This window comes from Argopecten irradians, chromosome 6, assembly GCF_041381155.1.
Source record: "Argopecten irradians isolate NY chromosome 6, Ai_NY, whole genome shotgun sequence".
NCBI classification, from domain to species: domain Eukaryota; kingdom Metazoa; phylum Mollusca; class Bivalvia; order Pectinida; family Pectinidae; genus Argopecten; species Argopecten irradians.
Genome location: NC_091139.1, coordinates 28350516 through 28368771, shown reverse-complemented (window position 1 = coordinate 28368771; position 18256 = coordinate 28350516). Strand labels below are relative to the sequence as shown.

Here is an 18256-nt window from a genome sequence, read left to right as displayed (position 1 = left end):
ATGAATATTTAATATCACTTTCTATTTTTATTAAACTGTTGGTGCATGATTAGATTCTGTATAATATAGGATCCAAACCTATACACAGCTATGTTAAAGGTTTGTTGGGAACTCAATGTAAAACGGAAGAATTAAAGGAATAATAAATACGCTGAAATTGGATGGGTTATAGAGCTGCACCTTGATGTACAACTCTGTAGTTGAGATTGATCTTTACAGTTGAATATTAGTTATCAATATTCATGTTTTATACATGTTATAAACCAAACCCCTGGGTTTTATAGAAAATCTTTATCAGATGCCCTACTGAACTTTTAGGGTTTTGTTCAAAATCTGTAATATGTAAACATGTAATAAGTTGTATTTGTGTTTTATTTACATGGATTCTGAGAACTTGACCAATCAAACATGCCATAGAAGTTTCTGTTACAAGGTTGGGAGTATCATTCTGATATTAGCAATATCGGAACCAGCATATCTAGACAGTATGTGTTTCGCATGTGAGTGTATGTTCATCATATAACATCATCGTGGAGAATTATAGCTAACTACAGTATCTAGAACATTAATATCTTGAATAGGAGCTGGCTTAAGCAAACTTATTCAGCATTTCAATGGCTAAATTACCAGGTAATTAGGCATTAGTGATTATAATGTCCTTTCGTTGGCTTCAATGATATTTCTTCGAGACCATTAATTATCGGTACAGAAATGGGAAAATATTGTATTGCTCATTCAGAGTTAATTCTTTCTGGAAACAAATACAACAATTAATGCCTTTCCATCCCAAACTTACAGGCTTGAAATAAGAAGGGGTCAGCTAATTGCCTTTCAAAGTTACTTCCCTTTGTTTAAGTTGAAGTAATTTAGCTTTATAGCGGATGGGCCAGTCTATAAGAATACTTATAGTCCAAGTGGAATGAGAATGATGCCAACCTTTAACTTTATCTACCATTGGCTATAGTCAAGTGATTTTGTTTCAACAACTGGCAAAAATAATTTGTGGTATCATTAGATTCATTTTTGGCTTCTTCTTGATCAACCCCTATGTAGGCCATTGTGCAACACCACATTTGGTAAAACTTTGATCAAACTACAAAAGACATACAAGGTATTAACAGGTAATAGAAATATTACTGTATAATTAAATTCACATTTGGAATAATATTGTAATTATGTACAAGTCAATCTTAAAATGCACTGTAGACATCTGGGCATATCTTTGAATGATTCTATAATGTGACCCTGCACTGGTCAGATATAGCAAAGAATATAGATTCTACTTTTCATTTGTCAATGAAATGTAACAGCTCAGGTGTTATTCATCCTATTATGTAAAACAGACACTAATGATAGAAAGATAAATGGAAATTGGTTTTGAAATGTCTGGGGGGAGATAATACAATTACTCCACAATCGAGTGTCTCGGAGTGCTTGTTATAGTGAAAAAACTAGAGTACAGATGCACCTTGTATAGGCATCAATGGGTTAAATGTAATAATAATTGATTGAATAATTGTTGCAGCCTATAAATATAATAGGGTTAATTATACAACTGTTTGTAAGCTGAGCTAATGTGATGTAAATATACATGTGGAGGATCTGCTGTAGGGTTTTAATCCTCAGCATCCAAAGCCATCCTCAGATTGCTGATTCAGTCCATTTATAGTAGACTGGTGTTGTAGGCATGCAGGAATCACTCAATTTATTCTATAGGTTCTGTTTGAAGGAGAGAAAAACACCAAACACTTCTAATATTTAGATAGAAGAAGATATCTTGTTGTTTCAAGAACACTTTTCGAGGGCAAGTGTCTCGACCTTTAACCCCACACTCTTCCGACACACACCTGAGTTTGGCAATCGTACAGGAGATGTGGTGATCTGTTACAAACACACAGCTCTCCAACACCTGTTGATAGAATTTTGGATAGTATTTACTAACATCAATGGTGACTCAGGGAAGATTTCAACCTCAGTCTTTAAAGATAGATTTACCATTCCAACTTAAGGTTCTTTATATTTTTCATTGCTCATATTCCATCTTCGCTAGTTACAGAGTTACCTCCCTTGCAGGTATCCATTGTGATGTCATTATTTTGTGAGCGAAACTCAAGTCATTTTCTCTGATTAAGTATGATGTAACTCTCACAAACAGATGACGTCACAATTAATACCTATCTGCAAGGGCAGATAAATCTGTAATATGTAAATACAGAATATTAGGTATTCATATGGCACCATATTTATATCATTTCAAAATTGAATTTGATATTGATTACGGATAACAACACATTTGAAAAAAAAAATGAACATTCTGTATTTGTATATCAATACTTTATCTGTTGTGCAGTGTTTGTACTATACAGCAGTATTGTATTTATCCTTTGATTGGACCAAACTATTGACAGACTGACTCCTGACAGTGATGTATGGGATGGCCACACCCTATGTGACCATATGTACATAGAAATAAATCTTTTGATAATTCCCTCTGGTGATGAAGAGTTGGAGGTATCCCAGTACCAGAAGCTATACATGTATATCACTCTCTGGGCAGCGGCAGTATGTACTGACTGCAGGTTGATAGCTTTCCTCTGGGTACTCTGGCTTTTCTCCTCCTCCAAACCCCGGAATGTGTTTATGACCATGTCAATAGTTAAAATAGAAATAAAACCAATTAAATCATACAAGTTCCAATTGGCCAATATTCTAAGGCTATCAATGCTGAAAAAATTGGATGCCAATTAATATGGAGATATATCGCTGTGGCTTAAAGATGATGTCCACAGAGAGTCTATAAAACTTGGTAGAAACATTCATATCTCCATCACTTGACCTGTGACCTCTTTATCAGCTTACAGCTTCCTCTTTACATTTCGTTTACCACATCATTGATAATAGATGGAGCTGAAATAGCTATTAGATTCTAACTTAACTATGGAAGTGTGGAGTACTGGTTTCTTTAAATGGTTACATTTATAATAGGTTTGTAGTATTGTTAATTCTATTGCTTATTTGTGCTTTCAAAATGTTTTTACTAAAGGAAATAACATGGACATGTAGTGTACTGTAAATTAAATAGGTATTTAGTGCTACTCATTCAGAGTGAAAATAAAATGACCACTTGAATATCTAATGAAACAGCATTTGTAGGTGCGTCATTTCACTTACCGTATTCAACCCAATAAACGCCAAAGACACTTTAAAAACATCGAAAAAATGAAGGGACAGTTATTAGGACCAATATTATTGCAAAGTATTTAGCCATTTATCAGTTTGCAAAAGAAATCAAAAACACAGTTTTCAGATTTCAGGCTGCAATTTAAATTTGAGATAAGTGAAATGGAGAGTCAGAAAGCGGGAGGGGCGCTTATAGGGATTGACTTATTGAGTCAAAAATGGTATGTTACATATGCTTCACCATTGAATCCTCTTATGTCTGTCTAGCTGCAATATTGTAGCTCAAAAGACTTTTTGACAGAAAATGGTGTCGTCTTTAGAGCTACAATTGGTGCCTATTACTGCTAATGGAGCAAAGTACTGATTATGCAAACCATTATAAAACGTTTGTTTGCATTTTTATCGTAGTTGTTTGATATCGCTTACCTACTAGGCAATAAAACTGAACCACATAAGATATTAAATTCTCATCGAGGCATTATTTTTTTTACATAATACATATGAAGGTCTTTCTGAAGGGAAGTTATATGGCAAGTCCATAAATTATGAATTTGACGTCTTGTGAGCGGTACGGTAGATATTATGAATGGTAGTTATGTTTGTTTTGGACAAAAATAATATGTAAATGCATGTATACGCATAAAATGATTGGAAACCTACAAAAAAAGTTTAGAAAACTATGCCTGAGTGATTTTTAGAGGCAGTGCTCCATTACGACACATAGGGACCAATTCGTACCCGGCCGAAAGCTATAGTAGTCCGGGTACGTATATTCGTTCTAATGTCTGTCTAAATTTACTCAACAAATGTCTTGTCATATTGTTCTTAAATGAAGACATCACAGAGACTATTACTTTATAACCAGTGTATTACAGCTGAATCAAATTCTGGTAATTTGGTCTATATAACAGCTAATTTTCAACATAAAGGACATTTTCTCCAATGTCCAATCAGCATTGTGTCTGAGCCAATCAACAGCAAACAAGGCATTCTTCACTGTGGACCAACAACACTGGGAGACAGTCAGGCTGGTGTGTGTGGGGCTTATTTATGATAGCTAATTTGGATGGTTTTATCTGATATTTTATATTAGCTCAGGCTTTATTTGACCATAAACTAACCCCATAGTGAGTGTTCTGGTCAGTTTTACACATACAGGTAACATTTATAAGGTTTGTGACCATGTGTTTATCAGGACCTGATGGCAAGGTCAACCCAAGGTCGTTATCACACCTGGCTGAGATAAGCATGAATCGGCAGATTAAGCAGGCTTTGTTTTGTCGTGTATCAAAGCAAAGAATGTGGAAGCTAGAATGTAAGATTTTAGGTTTGATTAGGCTTCAGGACACAGAACGACAGAGATAAGGCATATTCAATTATAAGATATGTTAGAAAGAAAATATCAGATATGTTAATTTGCAACACTTGGACATACCAGAGAAATATCTCTAGGGACTCTGATATATCTTATGATATATGATTTCATAATTAAAATTATGAACATGTTACTCTCCGCTGAGTTATCTTCCTTACTTTGCTTGGTTATCTACCTTGGATTTATGATATGTTATATTATTACCAATCTCTTGCTCTCATTTTAGTTCAGATGTATCTCATTGGACTGATAAATAATCACACCCCTTTAGTCTGAATCCAGAAGGAAATAATCTAAAAAATGAAAAATGTTTCATACCACTATACCTGCATACAAGAATTTATACAGATCTCGCACGTACACTCATATCTTGTAATAAGCCCACCAATATTTATAACTGTTATGTAAATTGCTTATAAGTTACTTGTTATGATCCTGCGATCTATATATCGTTAAATTTTAATGCATGCATTATTCAGGAGTCAGCTCAGAATCCAAAGTTGCTGTTACTGCGTCGAGTAATTTGCATATAAAATTGTCGATATATGGTGTTGCCATACGTAGCAGGTGTTGTACATGTCAGAAATAGAGTGTCACCCGCCATATTATGTAAGTATGAGCCTGTGTAAATATCTTTTCAGTTTCCTTTCCTTTGCTATAAGCGACAGGTTGTTTGTATAATCAGAAATCGAATGCATAATTTTTATCAGGCTCAGTGTGCAGACGTGCAGTTATTGTGCACCTAGCCAACCGTTTCTGTCTGGTGTTCGGGTATTACTTTGATCTGATTGGCGACGCCCATAATGTGTCTGTTTTAATGGGTCCGCATATAGAGCGCAGGAAATTTAGATGCAGTATAATTTTTTTCTTGAATTTATTACTTTTAAATATATTTGATTTTCTTTTTCTGTTATTGCTAAACGTTGTTGGTGAATATTTAGATGTTTTTACCCCCAATGAATCTGCTCAGTAGGAGGAATATTTGATAATCATGACACTTCATATTTTTCGGTAATATTCCATGACATACAAATGTATTCCCGTAATCGCATGGGTTAAAATATCAAACATTAGTGTCTGCAGGTTAAGGCCATCACTACAGATATACAAATTTCTGTTAGATGTTTTTGAATATATTTTCAGTTTATATGATACATGTTATATTGTGTAAATTATTCAATCTGATATAATAAGAAGTCAAAAAAGAATTCTAGTAGATAGGATGAAAAACTATCTTGAACATGAGAATCCAGGTTGTTAAAATTTTTGATGTCATTTTATAAAATCATTGATATGTAGAATTTCATTCTCAGTTCCAAATAAAAGAATGGAAATTAAAGGGGTTTGCTTTAGATAAATACTGTACATGAAATTTTATTTCAAAAGTATAAGAAATATATTTGTTTGTTTGATAACAGTTCATTTCTGTGAAAGTACATTTGTACTTTTACAAGATATGCATAGTCAGCATTTTAATTGTGTTGGTAGAATTTAGTGATCAGATATCATCAGCTATGATGTTAATAACTGTCTTCATATGCAATATAGCTTTTGATCTGGCTCCTTCGTAACATTTAAGCAGAAATAACACAATAATTACCTGCTACATCAATTTTACAAAATTACATGTTTAATTTTGATTAATTTTGGTTTATTCTAGTGATGGTATAAGGTTTTAAAATAATTTTAAAGATGTTGGGTATTATAAATTATAAGGTATTAGAAGGTGTAATTACAGACTTTACAAACTGATCTAAATTTAATGTGAATTCAATATGCCTTTCAGACATTATTGTAACATGAAAGTACATATCAGAAATAATCTATGTAAATAGTTACATGTAAAGATGTAATTACATTTTCAAATCCTTCATTTCTAGTGAATCCAATTTAAAATTTTATTTATAACTTGCATGTCTTGTGAAATTGAAATACTCTTATCTAAAAGATTCATGTAATTAGATATATTTATGGAAAAATAATTTGCCGGTTTGTCGAAAAGATTTAATTTTCTCATTGGAATTTTGTTTAAATAATCATCATCCTTTTTGGTAATTTTTGGATAGAATGTTACCTAATGAAATCTTTGATTCTTAAAATCTTGAAATGTTTATGGGGTTTTCAGACAGATTGATTTTAAGTTTGTCGTGTTATAGTGAGATTTTTGTTACAAAAATGTGATACTGATATCCTACTCGATGACTTTGCCCATTAATGGCGGTTCTTAATACAGGTAGCTTGATATTATATGAAGATATGAGTGAAATCTTAAATCTGCAATGAAGAAACGACACATAAGTAAAACCTTACTCAAAGTGAGGTCTTAAATAACTTCATTAATCAGAGGTTTCCTTAAAATATGGAATTTATTCATACATTTTAATTTTAGTTTATTTTTCAATAAAGCCAAAAACAAAAAAACTTGAAACACTTGAGACCTGACTCCAGGGTCATGGAAAATGTATTTGCTTAATAGCTAATAATCAGAAATGACACAACTTAGTCCAAGTCAAAACTTTAAACTTGAATCTGTTCGTTAACGAGAAGTATCGGGTGAAAGTTTAATTTTATTCTCAGACTTAATAGATCAAGGACATATGCTAAACGTGTACTGTGTACTACGATGGGAATACTATACAGTTAGACAGTATATTTTTACATGTTATATAACCTCGAACACAACTCTACATATATTTCCATAAATTTTAACTGTCCCAGTGATAGCGTATGTTAAAATCAACAGCATGCAGACAGGTATTACTCATCGTTTTAAAGTTAATTATGATGCCTATCTCGCACTGCAATACAGACGGCTTTCAGATAGAGGTAATATTTTAAGTGCTCGGGGATATAGAACTTTCTTAAATGCTGGTATTTAAAATGAACGATATATTAATGCGACATCTTGTTTGTCATGGTAGAAAGACAGATCAAAAGATTCAAATTTTTAACAGTCTTGTACAAATGACATTCCCATGATTCCTTATGACCTGCATATTTGTGTATAAATTCTATAATAAACACATCTGTGGATGAGAGACCAGGAAAATTCATTATTGGAAAGTCTGAACGCCTGAGTGATGTGGGTCGTTTTTTACTCCATCAAATTACCTGCTGGTTACCATAGCAACTAATGAGGACATATCTGTATACAAATACATTTTTTGTAACATTGATCACACATTTGGAAAGGAATGTGCAGATTGTGTGGTTTAAAAACTTTTGCATTTCACTGTTCACTTTTTCAACTTGTGGTTCTGTGGTGTGTTCATTTTTTAAGAGTTTTTTTGTAAACTGCAAATGGATGGGATCATTCTAGTTTAGTCTTTTATCTAAGCCACTTCTAGTTCTGTCCAAACTTTTTTGAAAGTTCATTATCAAAGCATGATGTGGTTGAAAGTTCATTATCAAAGCATGATGTGGTATTTTGGGGTCAAAAGCTAATTAATAAGGTCATTCATACAACAAAACCTTCCTTTGGACCACCTCTGTATAAAGACCACCTGTATAATAAGACATTTCTAGGGTCCCAAATGACTAATTTCAACACAATTTGCCATATGTATAAAGACCATCTCGCTATAAAGATCATTTTACTTAATGGTCGCTTGGACAGTCTTTATAGACAGATTTCACTGTATTACTTTACCAAATACAGTGGTGTACATCAAGGTACAGCACTATAACCCATCCAATTTCAGAGTATTTATTATTCCTTCTTCTGTTTTAAGTTGAGTAAGCCCAGTCATTTCATCATGAGCATTCCTGCAAACATTTGACACCTGTGTATAAAGACCACCCGACTATAATGACCATTTTTCTCAGTCCCTTGGATGATCTTTTTAGACAGGTTTGACTGTGTGGACAATTTAATATTCAATACTCAGTTGATCGAGTTTTCTTTGATGTTACATTTTGCAATTTTATGTAACCTGTTCATACATTTGCTGTCATAGAATGGATTGAAGTTGTAAAATGACACCAAATTCCAACTCACTAAGACATTTTGTGTGACTTTCATATCCAGTAATCGTGTTTGAATTCCCTTCAGTATCTTAATGAACATTTAATTTGTAACAGTGCATGGGCCCTGGTCATTCTTATGAATAATAAATGAAGTAAAACACAATAAAAGTGCTGTGATGCTAACACAGAGAGTCAATATCATTAAGGGGGATTGTTACTGGTCCTATAATGAGACTGAGGAGAGCCCGCAACAAAGGGAGGTAATTTACTAATGAGCTAATGAATGGTTGTTTGATGCTGTCCAGAAACTGAAGTGATGCTTATCTGAAGATCTCTGTCAGTTTTTCCTGTAAGTATAATGTTTAGCCCAAGGGAATGTATTTGTACAGTGACTTTGACTTCATTCATGTTGGAGCATAATTCTTGCCAATTTTTCTGAGGTTCTTTGGTTCCTTGCTTCCAGTAATGTAGCATGGGGTGTTTGATGTATTGAATATGAAGCCATTGTGAGGTGATCAGATGTTTTACATATCAAGCGGTGCTGACTCTTTGTACACGTATTGTGTGGACTTTCTATAACAGTACGGGAGGTATGTTATTATATGTATTAATAATTATCGTAGCTGGTAAAACAGTGTAATATGGTATCTGCAGAGACATGAATCATAACTATCTGTATATATTACATTGGTAGATTTATATAAGTAAGCAGCCATAAAAAGAATTACAATTATCTCATAAAACAACTATGTTGCATGAATGTTTTGTTAACAAACAAATGGAAAATGTTTTGTTGACATACATTGTCTTTGTTCCAAATTGTTTACTGACCTGTATAAAAATGACCTATTTTCCCTGCTGTTTTATTTAATTAAGATCTAGTTCAAAATTAATTCTGCTGAACAATTTCATTGATGAAAAAAACATAAGATACACATATTAAGGACAATGAATTGTTACGTCTCCTTAAAAGGCTTCTTGCCTTTGATACAAACGTTGATTGACAGCGGATGGTATTGTATTACAATGTTCATTGTAATTTTTCAGCCGTGTAAGATAATCCATAATCAATACCAGCCCTTGGCCTATATATTAATGCTCCAGTTAATGAAAAGAAAAACATAAAATCACAGCAGTAGTTTTATATATGATTAGGCAGAATACTCAACAATAGTAAATTGAGGGAGATTTTCGTTTTGATTCATTGTTTTTACAGATTGTGGTGATTGGGGGTAACAAAACAGTTATTAAAAGGGATGGAGTGACAGGTATAATATGATAATTACTCATAATTACTCCAGGATATGACACAGAAATGACTGACTGACAGCTCAGCTGCTGAAGCTGGAGTAAGGACAGGCTGCTCTCTGTTGTATTGGTTGCTAAGCATCCCTAAGCTATAGTGATTAGGTTTTTAATGTGTCAGTTTTATATGGGGGACCATATGATAGGGGGACTTGGTAAGGGACATAACTCAGCGTAGGGGACAGTGAGGATGGGACATATCTCTGCATGGGGACCAGATGATGAGGACTAATAGATTGGGGACATAACTTATTATAATGGGGGCATATATAAAGGGGACATAACTCAGTGTAGGGAACCCACAGGAAGGAGCATAACTCTGTACAGGGACTAGATGATGGGAGACACTTTGGAAGGGGTCTTAACTCAGTATAGCAACAGAGGATGGGTACACATAGGAAGGGGACATTATAAGCTCAGTGTAGGGGATACATAGGAAGGGGACATATCTCGTACAGGGACCAGATGTCGAGATGATGGGAGACACTTTTGAAGGGGACATAACTCAGTGTAGCAACAGATGATGGGTAAACATAGGCAGGGGGCATAACTTATTAAAGAGCCCAGATGATAAACCAATGGTGATGAGGACTCATAGAAAGGGGGCATAACTCAGTGTAGAGGATACATAGGAAGGGGACATAACTCTGTATAGGGACCAGGTTAAGTGGACACATAAAAAGCAAGCTAGGGTACATGACTTTGCACAGGGACAACTATCTGATGATGGGGACACTTAGAATGGGGACATAATTGTGTACATGGATTGAGGATAATTTAGCTGTCAATGCAACCCTTAAAAGTGTATGATGGGAGTTACACTGAGGTCAGCAAGGATCAGCGGGGCCCCAGCAAAATGATTCTGAAACAATATTTAATCTCAAAATGATTTGAAGCCAAACAAGTTGACTGTTTGACATTTACTGGTATTATATTGCTGTTGTCATTGAATGTTCTAATACAAAGACCTAACTTGGCCTCTAGGATCTGTCTGACATTTGCATGGGCTATACAACTGATCTAATAATCGACATTGAAAAATTCTTATGAACATATTTCTTAAATCCAGTTTAATTTTTGTTCAAAAATAGTGTGAATCGTCAAATTGATCTTGAGAATATGGATTTGCAATTATAACTGGAATAGGTGCTTAAAGATAACTTCATAGAGACTAAACATTTGAAGATTCAGCATTAACAAAATGAAAAGAAAAACAACAACAAAACTTCAGTTTAACCCTTTACATATCATATACTTTTGTACCCTACATCTAAATATTATATTTTGTGGCTCACAATGATCACAATCTGCCCAAGCAGGAAGTGCCTATATACTCTCTAACCAATCAAGATATTGAATGCTTTAATACAGTTTCTACATGAGCTGGCACAAAGTTGTTACATTACAATAAACATGTTCATAATTGAATTAAATGCCTGATTGGAGCTTCTAGTATGGAGATGATTTCCTCAGCCTTACTACTCCTCATTCAGATTAAAGAGTCACGGGGTTTGTAATTTGTGCTGCATATTAGTGATGGCCTTCACACTATATTAGATAGAAATATCAATATATCAGAACCCCATATGTCACAACAAGGATAAAGGCTTAAAGCCATTCAAGCTGTGAGCTGGCCTCCCGATCCTGCGTGTGTGCGGCGATTGTTGTCTATGTATAATATCTCACAGTTTCTTTATTTCCTGTCATGCCATCAATTGGGGGATGAAATGAAATTAATGATCAAGTCTTGTCACTTTTATCTCATATTCTGGTGAATAGTCATTTCATTTTTTCAAAGTTTCAGCAAATCGTACAGATTAAATTTCATATCTTCATATATCTTTTGTATTCTTTAAATACAGTATAGTTTTCATCAATAGATTTCTCAGAAGTCTAAAAGAGGTTTATGAGCTTAAGGGTATAGATCGAGGTTTCCAACAGTCTCTTCATATGCTGGATGTAAAGACATTTTTCATGTCTCTGTCGACGTTAATTATAGGGTGAATACCCACTTTATAGTACCCAAGAAATTAATTACATGGATTTTTTTACACAAAAAGCGAGGAAAAAATGGAATATTTCTGTGAAGTACCTATGATTGAGTGGCACTAAAGAGAGAAAGTGTGTCAGCTAGAATTACCCACTTAGTTCACTGTCCCCGTCATTCGTGTATCTGTGGACGACCCACAGAACAGGAAACAGCACCATGCCTGGTTTCCCATTGTTTGATCGATTTGAACCGGACCAATAATAACAGACATTTTTCTAACCATGCTGTGCTGTGGCCTATAGCTGATGTCTTACTGTCATTCAAGACAGTTAAAAAAATTATTGAAATTTGTGAAAAATGAGCTCTTCTTGATTTACAGTTTTTCGGCTTCTGGTGTATCTATACCAAAGTCAACAATAGGCCCTTTTATTGTTGTAAATTTCTAAGATGGTTGATCACAAAAGCATTGACTTCATGACAACAAGATGATCTCACTGGGTTACAATCGAACAAGAGTGTCATTGATAATTAGGAGATTCTAGTCCGAAAGTATTTGAATTTGAGTTCTAGTTTCTGTATTAAAGTCCCAGATTCTGTATTCAAGTCTCTGAATTTCTGGCTTTGAGTCCTAATTTCTGAGTTCAAGTCCCATTTTCTGCAGTTAAGTCCCAGATTCTGTAATTAAGTCCATATTTCTAGATTTGAGACCCAGTCTGTCTGTTCTATGTGTCACTTTCCTGTTACCCCTGGCACAAATCACTATAACTTAATTATTACCCAAACATGTGGTTAATCGCTTCAAAAACGTCATTGAGAAGAAAATTGTTGAAGGAAAGACCCCAACGTAGATTGATGTTGGTGGGCTTATAACATTTATGTTAGAGCACAGAGGTCCAGATTTGAGTGCCTGGCTTATCTATCTATATTTTTTATCTTTCCTATTGCAGATGATAGATGTTGTTTACTTTTAAAGAGAGGTAAATATTAGTGTGTGACTATATACCAAACCTTAACTCAAATTTATTATTGCCATTATATATGTAAAGTATGTTCACAAAGGTCATACAAGTAACCATAAATGATTCCCAGGTAGCATTAATGTTACCTAAATTAAACCAATATAAGGAAAGGTAAGGGGAAGAAAACCCTTTCCGTGGGAATGTTACAACAGCTTTTAATCCTGATAACTTTTCTCAGCTCAAGTCAACATGAAACCTGAATTCATTGAGTCGAGAAATTAAAAAAAAATCTGTGAATTAAGACTGCCTTACACTACAGGTGAGATGGCTTCTCAAATAGATTTCACCTGAGTGTTTTCTCGTTATGTTTGGTAACCATACTTGTGTCTTCTTTACAACCATATTAGATTATATATGTTGGTAATCCTAAGCTTGTTCTGATTAGATAGATGGCTCAGGTGTCTCTATACGTCTACCTGTTTAATTTGTTATCAAAATAAAAACAGGATTAGAATACACTCAGATAGAAAATAACAATGTAGATAACAATTCAAATCCGGCATTACCTGTACCTAATTGGATGGGATATACCTGTATATTGTAAAGGTAAACAGTGACTATACTGAATACGGTAGGGTATTTATAATGTAGAGTATCAGGATATAAGAATGGGATGGTGGGTAGGGAGAGGAGATGTTTCACTTTGTGATTACAAGGGTGGGGTAGGATGGGGGTGGGGCAGGGATTTGCTGGTTTTGATTTTTAGAAACTCGGGAATGATCAGAGTTAATATGGAATGTGAGATGTCAATGACCCAGATATTTTAAGTTAAATATATAGTCCTGCAGTGATCTTTATAGAAGTATATTCTTATGTTAGGGTATCACTGTTACAGTGTGATATACACAATACACCCCATAGTGTCTTATTTATCTAATACCTAGAATATCAGGTAGCCCAATGTCATAGATTGGAGTGTCCATTCAGTAATCCCAAAGCAGTCCTGTTGTGCAATTTGTCTCTTTTTTTTTCTTTACTTTTTCAGATTACTGTATCATTTATTTGTGTCAAGACTTTCTGATTCTTGTAATTTGGCCGACATCTTTAAAGCAAATAAGGCCAGGATCAAGATAACGAACATCTGATAACTAATTATCAGCAGGTTTTCAGTAAAAACACCTATTTTCATTTGATTTTATTCTTTGTCACATACTGTCCTTCTGATGTCTAAGCAACCAATATGATGCAAAAAATACCGAAGAATACTGGTCAAGATCGACCACTAACATTAAGGATCTAGAGAGCTTTGGTGAGAAAAATCTCCAGCAATTCATCATGGAGTCTATGCCAAATGCTAAGAGTTGAGGAAGTCACTGTCCTTAAGTAGACAATTGGTCCATTTTACTGACCATCTGAGAACATTCTTGAAAATCTTGAATTGACCACTGCGTTAAGTGTCCATTTGTAATATGGTTCTGATACAGTACTCTCCTACTGTTCAGTGAAAACTGTCACAGTAAATGGTTATAGCCACTATGGTCCACTCTGAAGCAAATTCATCATTTTCTCTCTTGAGGAACATCTGATGAGAAATACTGCTATGAAAAGACATTAACACAGAAAATTCCCAAAAACATATACTTTAAAAGTGTACAGTCTTCAGAATGATGTTCACAGATCAATGAATATCATGAACAGCCTTTTATCGGTATCTAACATTCTGTTAAGTCCAGCTGATTAAAAAAACCAAGTCTTTATTGTCCATGTGTCCACAGACTGACTGACATCTACATGTGCTGCTGGTGTATTTTGAGGGCTGGGAATACATCAGCAGATATCAATAATCATTAAAACAGCAATATAAGAAGGGGATCTGGGTAGTTAAACATCCCCCAGAGTCTGTGACCGGCTCGCAAACATCCCCCAGAGCTGTGGCCTGAGCTCCTCAAAGATGTTCTGGTTATTGGTGTTTTCTTCATGGTACTAGAGTCAAATGAAATAGAACACGATTCCATTTCTCTAGACGCTTTCTTTAGCCCAGTATACCTTTGGTCATTATTCTATGAGTAGAGCTATGGAAGCAGTATTGCAGCTATACTTTTCAGAAGAACAACTTCTACAAAAATAAACCATGTATACATTTTGAAATGAAACGTCTGAAAGATCATGTCTCACAGCAATGATGATGTTTAATAGATCTGAATCCAGAATGAAGGCACTTTTACATAACAACATTATACCTTTTAAAAGTCTCTCCAAAATTCAACTGACTTGTACAGGATATATTCAGTGTCCTAGTTAGCTAGTTTGTATTTGAATGCACCTTGAACAAAAAAATATAAAATTGAAAAATAAAATCATAATTACTACATGTATAATCTTAGAAATCTACCTATGATACCCTGCAACCCCACTTAACAAACAGACTGAGACGTATAAAATAGTAGGAAAACTGAGCATTTTAAGTAGGTCAATACTTGAGTTTAGCAACATATGCAACATGTTACCTTAATATATAACAAAATCAATGATATATGATATGGATAATAACATTGCTTTGGTAATATTGTTATTAAATATTTTGGTTGTAAAATATTTTTGTTTTGACTTCAAAGTTTATTCTAAATGCCAATTGCCTGCAGAAAGAAAATGAGAATCGTAAATGATTCCGGTTTTATTTGGAACTTTATATCAAAATAATTGATAATTTTGTCAGCCAATTCGATATTGTTGCATGCTGTAATTTGCCATTTAATTCGTTGACAAAAAGCATGTGTTATTATGGCTGGTGTTGATAAAAGATAAAATGTGGCCTCCGGTTTTCATTGCAACAATTTCAAAGATAATTTGACTTTTTTTAATTGTTGATAATAAAGCCAGAGCATTGCATGGTGACTGTGCAGCGTAACTACAATATAAAATCAATATGGTGTGGAGTCAATTTGTAAAGGTGTGTACTGAGTTATAGGAAAGCTGGTGATATTTCAATGAAATGAAATTCACTAGAAAAATAATTTGTCTTTATTTCAAACTTTAATTCATTAACAGCAATATATCAGTTGATATTATTTCACACTCATAGTGTAAATCTTCTGTACTTCAATATCCCTTTAATATTTCTCCATTGGATAATTTGCTTTTCCTCTTGTCTTCAGATAGACATCAAAGAGATCCATAGAAGAGATATATACTTTATTCAACCCAATAAGCACTCAGGGTACTTAAAAAATTGAAGCAAATAAGGGGGCAGTTAGAAAAAAATTTGGACTAGCCTTTCATAAAATTATTTTTCAAAAGAAATCAGTAAAAAAACTAACACAGTTTTCATATTTTCAGTCTGCATTGAATTCAAAGTAAGTGAAATTGAAGCCTAGAAAAGGGGGAGGGGCGCTTATTAGGTTGAATACGTTAGGTGCTGTATAATAGAAGACATTGATTTAAAAGCAGTATGCACTAGAGATGCACTATAAGTTATTTTCATCTTCGTCATGACAATATAGTGCTAAACTTCCTTGTTTAATCACAATGATGTTAACAATCTATTTCCAGGTGTCGCATTTAATGAAAACCATTGATTTTAAGTGTGATATGCACTCAATTTTTTTGTCTAGCTTTCAAGTGTTGAAGCACAGAGAATGTCTTGTTAATTTTCTTAAGAAAAAAAAAAGAAGTTACGAGGTGCTGATTGCTTAACAAGATGTTGTCTGTTGAAGTGTCCTTATTACAAAGGCGTGTGACAGTGCCATACATGTCACTGACAGGGTATCATGGTAATCCTTACATCGCGGCCTCGTCAGACAATACCCGCCCAACAAAGGACGACACATCTTCCTATTATCGAGGTACTATGTATAGGTTCTGTGTTGTACTCTCTGATTAGCTCTTGTCCTCGAAATGCTTGGGCGCTTTGTAAGTCTTGCATGATGTTGTTAAGAGATTGTGAGACCAAGATTAGGCAGGACTAATCTAGGTCGTGGCAGGAGCTTTAATGATCTATTACAGTGTGAACATGATAATGAGTGCTACTGATCAGACAAAGATGATTTGGTGTAATTGATTATGGTTCACAAAAGCTTAAGATTGTTTGCTGAGGGTATAAATAAAGAATATATATAATGTAAACATAACTATTGTAGCACACTTGCACCGACATGCACCAGAAACTTTGTGCTGAAATATTAATGTGCTGATTATATATAATAGCTGTGAATGCAGGAATCCTTTATAAGCACAACTTATTCATTATCAATTTGCACTAAAATGTTATTTACCTCAAAATAAGTATTTTCACATTATGCATTTTATATTTTCCCTTTTCCTGCAATTTTCATATTTATATCAAAGTAAATAGATAAAAATTATGTTTTTTGTTTGAGGGAGGTGGCAGGGGGTTGTTATTTTGTGAATCTGATTTTCTTACTGACATAGTGATTATGTGAAAGTGAGGAAGACAGCTTGTTGATAGGTAAGGTGTATTTACCATAGATGGAGGTTATTTTTCATCCACAAAATATGGTTTTGATGTTTTAGGTAGTGTAATGCTAAGTGCTTTTGCAATTATCTAAATTCACTGCAACTTTAAAAGTTTTAAACATCCCTAGGTTCAGAAAAAGATTGCTATTAAGTTTAACTTTGATCAATTGAGGCAGTCTAGGGATTATTTCTTATTGCCTTTTAAAGAGTCTAAGTTCATGCTTCAGCGATTTCAAATTCATCCTTAAGGAGGCATGGTGGGAGTGACAATTTCGGCTCTGGATAATTTAGTTTATGTTGGCCGGATGTTTACTACAAAAAGAATTGATTTGATTTTTATCAATAAAAAGGGTTTAAATCTGTCAATAACTACAAACATATTTCCTTTGAATGGACTTGGAAAAAATTCTGTCCTCCAACCTTAATTGGATTAAAGATTATGGAAATATTTTTTATCACAAAAGTTGAAAGACATATTGATGATATAATCATTCTGTAATATACAGATGTATACACATTTGGTTGACTTAATAGTAAGTGATGAAAATATTTTTGTTCAAGCACCGAAAGAATATAAAAAGTAGTATTTTGATATTCTGGAGACTTTAGGGTGGTGAGTTGTAAGTGGCAATTTTTGTAAAACCTTGGTCAGTTTATGATGTATTATACTTCAATAGAGATAAATAATGAACAAAAAGTGATTGAAAATTGTCATAGCTACTATGGTCCCAGAATATATTGTCATGGTTCAATAGAAGCACCTTGTATGATGTCAGGATGCTGTGGTACAATAAACACGGACTATAATGCCATGTAGGTCCCTAGTGACGATTTACATGTGTGACCTTGAGAATCCAATATCCTTACTCTTCCTTTGTGTACTATCTTTGTGGTGGTATGGCTGTGTCAATATTCACTTTCCCATGAGTGTACCTTATTTTTCAGAAACTGTTTACTACCAAGTTGTTGTTCTATCATGTGCGTTAACAGAATTTTAAAAGCAATAAA

The 18256-nt window shown here is 34.0% G+C and overlaps 1 protein-coding gene across 10 annotated transcripts in view; it reads left to right on the top strand.

Annotated features, from left to right (window-relative positions):
- Positions 1-18256, top strand: part of LOC138325529 (band 4.1-like protein 3) — a 130717-nt gene that overhangs the window by 52497 nt on the left and 59964 nt on the right. The window lies entirely within an intron of this gene.